Source organism: Myotis davidii, unplaced genomic scaffold, assembly GCF_000327345.1.
Source record: "Myotis davidii unplaced genomic scaffold, ASM32734v1 scaffold116, whole genome shotgun sequence".
NCBI lineage: Eukaryota > Metazoa > Chordata > Mammalia > Chiroptera > Vespertilionidae > Myotis > Myotis davidii.
The window spans coordinates 2,121,373-2,128,099 of NW_006290632.1; the positions used below are offsets into that span (position 1 = coordinate 2,121,373).

General features: G+C 44.5%; 1 protein-coding gene and 1 long non-coding RNA gene across 2 annotated transcripts in view; both read right to left on the bottom strand.

Moving 5' to 3' along the window:
• EGLN3 (egl-9 family hypoxia-inducible factor 3) overlaps positions 1-6,727 on the bottom strand; it is a 29,117-nt gene that overhangs the window by 15,467 nt on the left and 6,923 nt on the right. The gene's annotated exons all lie outside the window — the stretch shown is intronic.
• LOC107183067 overlaps positions 4,093-6,727 on the bottom strand; it is an 8,834-nt gene continuing 6,199 nt past the window's right edge. The window contains exon 2 of the long non-coding RNA XR_001513840.1: positions 4,093-4,408. This is a non-coding gene — a long non-coding RNA (uncharacterized LOC107183067). The remainder of the gene's footprint in view (positions 4,409-6,727) is intronic.

Below are 6,727 nucleotides of genomic sequence, written 5' to 3' on the forward strand. Positions count from 1 at the left end.
GTCAAAAGTCCTCAAGTCTGAGCTGCAGGCTGCTCTGGCCCTGCAAGGTTCGATGGGAGGAAAGCAGCCCCTCCAGGACCTGTCCTTGTCAGCGCAGGTCCACAGCAGGTAAGGATCTCAGACTTGTTTCAAAGTCAGGAGATAAATTACCAATTAAGAAACATTTTTCAAGGAAATACAAAATTGTGCCTCCCTGGGGAAGACACGGGATGGGATAAACTTTCCTCACTAGGTGCAACACTTGTTTAGGAGACATCTCCGCCCTCTACTACCACGTTAATTAGCATTCAGTGAATATAGAACTTGCTAAAATTACATTAATTAGAACACAATGGATACAGACCCACTGTGGCTTTCAGGAGGGGTGAGATCCAGAAAACCTCTCAAGGGTGGTAGAAAGTCAAAAGATCATCTGAGAGAAATGTGTAAAGTATTTGGGGGAGCAGAAAGGGGACTAGAAATAAAGGCATGCCTGCCTCTGAGTCTGGGGAACAGGAATGGTTAATTTAATTGCCCCCCTGTTCCTTCAAGATAGATACAAGCCCCATTTTACAAACATAGAAAATGGGACTCAGACACAAAAAGTGGCAAAACCAGGAGTTCTGGAGCGCTGCCTCCCCCTAAGAGATAAAAGGTAAACAGTCAGCTGCACTATTAATTTGGAGAACAGGAGGTGGTGGGGAGAGCAGGGAGCAAGGGGAATTCCTAGGGCAGCTTCTGGCACAGGCTCAGCAGTGCGATGCCTCAAGCTGGCAGGAAACACTGCAATTGTAACTCTGTCCAATTGCGGAGGATTACTGTCATGGCAGTCACCCTCCCTGGGGTGTGACTGCTGGGAGAGGCAGCTCTCTTCGGGAACCCAATGAGAGGCACTGAAAGTACCTATCTGTCCTTTCAGATGAAAATTTTGTCTCACTTTTCTTTTTCTTTTTTCCTTTTTTAAAACGTTTTTATTGATTTCAGAGAATCAGAACAGAGAGGGAGAAAGACATAGAAACATAAATGATGACCATCATTGATCGGCTGCCTCCATTCCACTCCCTACGGGGATTGAGCCCACAATCCCCTGACTGGGAATCGAACTGTGACCTCCTGGTTCATGGATAGACACTCAACCCCTGAACCACACCAGCTGGGCTCTTCTTTTCTTCTTCTTCTTCTTCTTTTTTAATTAAATAATTACAAAGTGTACAAAGTACAACATGTAACAAAGTAAAGATGCCAAAGGCTAAATACAAATAAAACAGTACAAAATACAGATATAAAGCCATTATGATACAAGCCATTATCAGACATGACTACATATTCCATCCTATAATCTCCTAAATCAAAGCTTTTAACTGTCTGGATTCATATGTGATTGCATTCTTTCCAATATGTGCTCTTTCCTCTTCTAGGGGTTGTTCGATAATGGCAGGTACATTCCCGCCATGAAGTTCACAGTGTTCTAGAAACTGAACACATTCTTGAGTAACACTCTCACAAAACATGATCATGTGTTGTGACATGTTCTGTAATAAAGACAAGAAGCGTCTTTTGGCATAATACCAGGTATCAGTTCCAAGTTTTTTATTATAAGGTTCCAAGCTTTTGATAACTCGAGAAATCCCAAAGTCATCATTTCCTTTGGTGCAGTAAAGCGTCCCTATCAGCAAATCCACAGATTGCAGGTTTTCTCATCCGGGTCATCATAGGAGAGCTGATCTCCCTCCTTTTCAGTCTTCCTCATCAACTCCTCAGCTTCTTCATTTTGACTTGTCATAATGTATGAAACACAGAGGTGAGCCAGTACAATAGCACTGACATTCAGGATGTTGTCATAGTGCTTCTTGACTACGGGCTCATAAAAACCGATGGCGTCTTTGTGTTTGTTTTCATGAAGAGGACATGAGCCACATTCAGCTTCCACACATCATGATCATTGCAGAATTCCACAGATTTGCGAAAGATCTCTTCTACATTGAATAATTTTCAAGGTTCCAGTAGATTTTCTGTCTGGGCCAACAATACGAGAATATATGTCTCCGGGATGTCATCATATTCATTCACTGCCTTCTTGACATCTTCATTGTCTCTATCGTGTCTTGCTTCCTGTACTTCTATGGTGAGTTTCCAAAGCTGCTCAGTCAGCATCCCGCTAGTCCATCAAGCGTAATAAAAGCTTCTTCAGGAACTGTCTGGCAAGTGAGCACAGCACCCAAGAAGTCACAGAGATAGGGTGTGAGAAACTTATAAGTCAAGTGGCATTCTCCGCTGGGACATTTGCTGCCATGTCAAAATACTCACATTTGCAGTGGAGCAGCGACAGGTTGCCAACGTCTCTGGAGGAAACGGGTTCCGTTGGAACAGAAACTGTAGTTTTTCAAACCCTTCTGTAGGCCTGGCCTCCATGTTCATTAACGCCTGGTTGTGCGGGGTCTTCCTCTTCCTCTGCCCTTGGTGGCATGTGAGGGCTTCCTGGACGCCTTATAGTTTCATAGTTTCTCAGTTGGTATTCTATGGCCGCCTCGAGGTTGAAGGCTTCCACCAGCACAGTCTGGTGAAGGACCACAGTGTTGCCAACCCTGCCAACATCAATGTCCTCAGTGGTCATGCCCACACTGGTGGACGCCCCGCTCCAGTCAGCGATGTGCTTCAGCGCGGGAGCATATGGCCAGCAGCTGCAATAGGCCCAAAGCCAGGTTGCAGGAAAGGTTAGGCCGTAGCCTGAGGCCTGCAGGGCTGTAAAGAACTTGGAACGAGCAGCTTTATACTGTCCCCCTTATAAAGCAAACAACCCAGGTTGCCCTGGCCATCTGACTGGCTCTCACCGCCTCAGGCTTCTCCCCCTCCCCCACTCAGTGGCTACTCCAGCAGGCTCCTGGCCCCAGGAAGATGGCCTCGCTGCGGTAGGCGGGGCTGTGCAAGAGGAGGAAGGCAACCCGGGTCTCCGGATGAAGGCGGGCCTTGGATAGGGCCGGGCACAGAGCACTGGGCCGCCACTGTGAACCACTGCTGCGGTAGCAACAGCCCAGCAGGGACAGGCTCCTGGCTCTGCTGCAGCTCTCTCCGCACCGCAGCCCCGGTACACACACCCCTCTGGGCGCAGCCCCGCCATAATTGCCAAAGTGGTTGTGCATCCTAGTTACCAAGGCAACAAGCCAACTGGAAACGGAAAGCCCTTAAGAATGTTTGGGGGCTTTATTTTGGGGGGTTTTTTTGGTGTTTTTTTTTTTGCATGTTCCCAAAGGTCCTTTTAGCGGAAGGACCATAGTAGGATTAGGAAGAAGTCACTAATGTAGGGTCTTCATATCTGGTCTCACCCCTGAAGAGTCCAAGAATGTGAGTGTCCTTAGTTTGTGAGGGGAGAGGAAATGCCTCCAGGGAATGCCTAGTCCAGGGGTAGGCAAACTTTTTGACTCGAGGGCCACAATGGGTTCTTAAACTGGACCGGAGGGCCGGAACAAAAGCATGGATGGAATGTTTGTGTGGACTAATATAAATTCAAAGTAAACATCATTACATAAAAGGGTACGGTCTTTTATTTCAATAGTTTTATTCGTTTCAAACGGGCCGGATCCAGCCCGCGGGCCGTAGTTTGCCCATGGCTGGCCTAGTCTCACTTTTCATTTAATTCCTTATATTTAAATCCTGGAGGAAGGTATTTATTACTGTATCCATATTATAAAAGTCAGGCTCAGAGAACTGACTTGCCCAAGGTCACAGTGAGATGAAATAAAATGTAAAAGGTCCGTCCTGCAGTGATAGGTAATGACTAAATTGAGTTAAAATATCAAAATCAAAATCAGACTCGTTCCTAAAGAAGTGGAAACTGAGGTCCTGAGATGCCACTTTCGAGGGGCTGAGCTAGGGGCAGAAGCCCGGACTCCCGCCTCATGGTCCACAGGCCTCTCTGGCTCCTCTGAAGCAGACCTGCCAGCATCCAGGTGTGACTTCCAGGGCCAGGCATGGAATTCCAAAACGGAGGAAAGAATCTTACAGAGCTAAAGCCCCTCCTTTAAGATGGTTCCTCGTAGCATGTTAATGTAATATAATATTTAAATATTATGACATCAAATTAGGGACCATGCTGCAAAACCTTTTTTGTTTTTGTTTGACATCCTGACATCCTTTGAAATCAAAGTTCCTTTTGAAAATGAAATTAAGTCAACAAGCACCTATGAGTTGTAAAGGACTGTTCAAGGCACTGAAAGTATATAATAAGTTTATATATCTGCCTTAATGGAATTTTTAAATAACTGTTGGATTAGAGGAAGCAGCCAAAAAAATAAATGTACTAGGGCAGCCTGGACTGAGCCACCCACAGAGTTCTAGGGAGCAGAAGGGGAGACTTCATGGAAAAGGCACTAAGATCGATCCTGAAGAGTGGAAACAATGGGAAGCTCAGTGTGCCTGGCAAAATCAGTTCCTAGCATTGGGAGAGAAGGAAGAGGTGAACATATTAAGTATAGAAAGGTCAATAGGGTCAGATGGGGTCAGTTGGGGTCAGATGTGGAGGGCTTATGTGGCACACTAGGAAGTGCACAGCATGTAGAGTGGACAAGAGGGACAGAGCCCGGTTGGGGGTTTTTAAGCATAGAGACTGCCCGATTAGAGATGGGTTTGGGGCCGTTTACACTCTGACAAAAGCACATGAAAATGGATTACAAGGAGAATGAAAACAAAAGGGAGGTGAGTTATGGTTAAACTAAGTCTCTCTAAAATACTTTCCTCCTCAAGGATTTCTACTATGAAAGGAAAACAAAATTCAGTTTTTTAAGAAAAGACAAAACTTGAGGCTCCACAGTGAACCTAAAAAACAAACATCATGAAAAGCGAAAATGGCACAAAATAGGCCAAACTTTGACCAATAATAATATTGCATGTTCCTGCCTGAATCTTAAATATTTTGTGTTTAAAAAGGCTTTACTTATCTACTCCCATCACTCAAAAACAATATGAATAGGAATAAAGCCATCCAAAAACCAAACAAACAAAATGACTCACTGTCAATTTTGTGTAAGGTATTGAGATTTCTGAGTAATAGTCCCTCAGGTTTGACTAGACAGATGAGTAGAAATGGGAGGGGAACTGGAGTGGAGGGAGGGGCACAGATTCTTGTTCTAGGTCTGGAGAACACAGAACAAGGTCCAGACTGTTTAAAACACTGTATGTTTACTGCTTCCAAGCAATACTCAAATAGAGTATTACCCTGAATACCCCAGAACAACTTCAAGTTCCCTTAGAGAACCAAAAACAGACGCCACTGACACCTGGAACTGAGTTTTCCATTTTATCTTCTTCCCACTGGCAAATAATCAAGATGGCTGTCGGATTCTTTGATTCTTTGCATTTTGAAATTCATGTTGGAAGGAAACAATATTTAATATGAGGTCGATACATTTACTTCGGAAATTAAGAAATGTGGATCATTGTATCTCCTAAAGAATCAAAAATTGTCTTGACTTAATCAGGAGGTATTGACATGGTACTGAACGTGGAGTACTCTCGGTAAGTAGGTACAGAACGAATCCAGCATAAGACCTGAAAGTCTGCATTATACAACTGCAAACCCACGTGTCTGTAAGGCTGGGACTGGGTTGAGGCAGGAGGTGAAAAAGATAACAGCCACTACCAGCTCACCAAAAACAAACAGAGGAACTCATCCACAAATCCCAATATCAAAAGACACAAAATTAAGGTAAGAGGCATACTGGTTGAAGATTGAAATAATAGAGGGAAGTGGGGTATAAATTCTACATATAATGAGCTGAGCTAACTAATCTCTTGGCAAATGGACACATAGCTCTGAATCTCAGCCAAATCAACGGCTCCGGGCAATCTGCCAAAGCTGAATTCCTTAGTCTGGCATCATAAAATGATTTGCCTGTCACACTTACAATTCCAGTGCCTCTGGATTCAGCTACCCGCTGGGCACCCCTGGCAGTTGCCCAGCAGAATACATCTGAACTATCATTACTGTCAAAACATGTGCATTTGACAAACACTACAGAAAAACGACACCCATTTCTTAGAGCAATATTAGTTAACAGCTACAAAGTGGTGTTATAAAGGAATTACCACGTCTGTTGCAGTAACAATTAACAAAGAATTAATAATCTTCATAGTGTGAACCCGCAAGCTGCTCCTTAGTATTCAATAGACACAGGTCAAAATGTCACTTAATTTACCTGCAGCTACAAAGGTGAGTCCAAAGCAGAGAGGTCTTGCCAAACTCAGCAAAGGCCGCCCACAGTGGAGATGCCCTCTGAGCTTTCTAATGAAATGCACGATGCCGGGGTGCTTAGAGATGCTTCTCAGAGGTGCCCTGCTCATTACGGGACAAACCCTATCCCCATCTGCTATCCGAGATGTCTTCCACACATGGTGTGTTTTCAGAATGGAGCCGTAACATGCAAGGCTGCCTGTTATTTATAAAATCTGAAATCTTTCTAGTCAGAGTCAGGAATCAGAAAAGAATGCACAGTCCTAGCCAGTTTGGCTCAGTGGAGAAAGCATCAGTCTGTGGACTGAAGGGTCCTGGTTCAATTCTGGCCAAAGGCGCATGCCCAGGTTGGAGGCTCAACCTCCAGTAGGGGGAGTGCAGGAGGCAGCCGATCAATGATTATCTCTCATCATGGATGTTTCTATCTCTCCCTCTCCCTTCCTCTCTGAAATCAATACAAATATATTTTTTCTGAAAAAGAAAGAAAGAAAGAAAGGAAGGAAGGAAGGAAGGAAGGAAGGA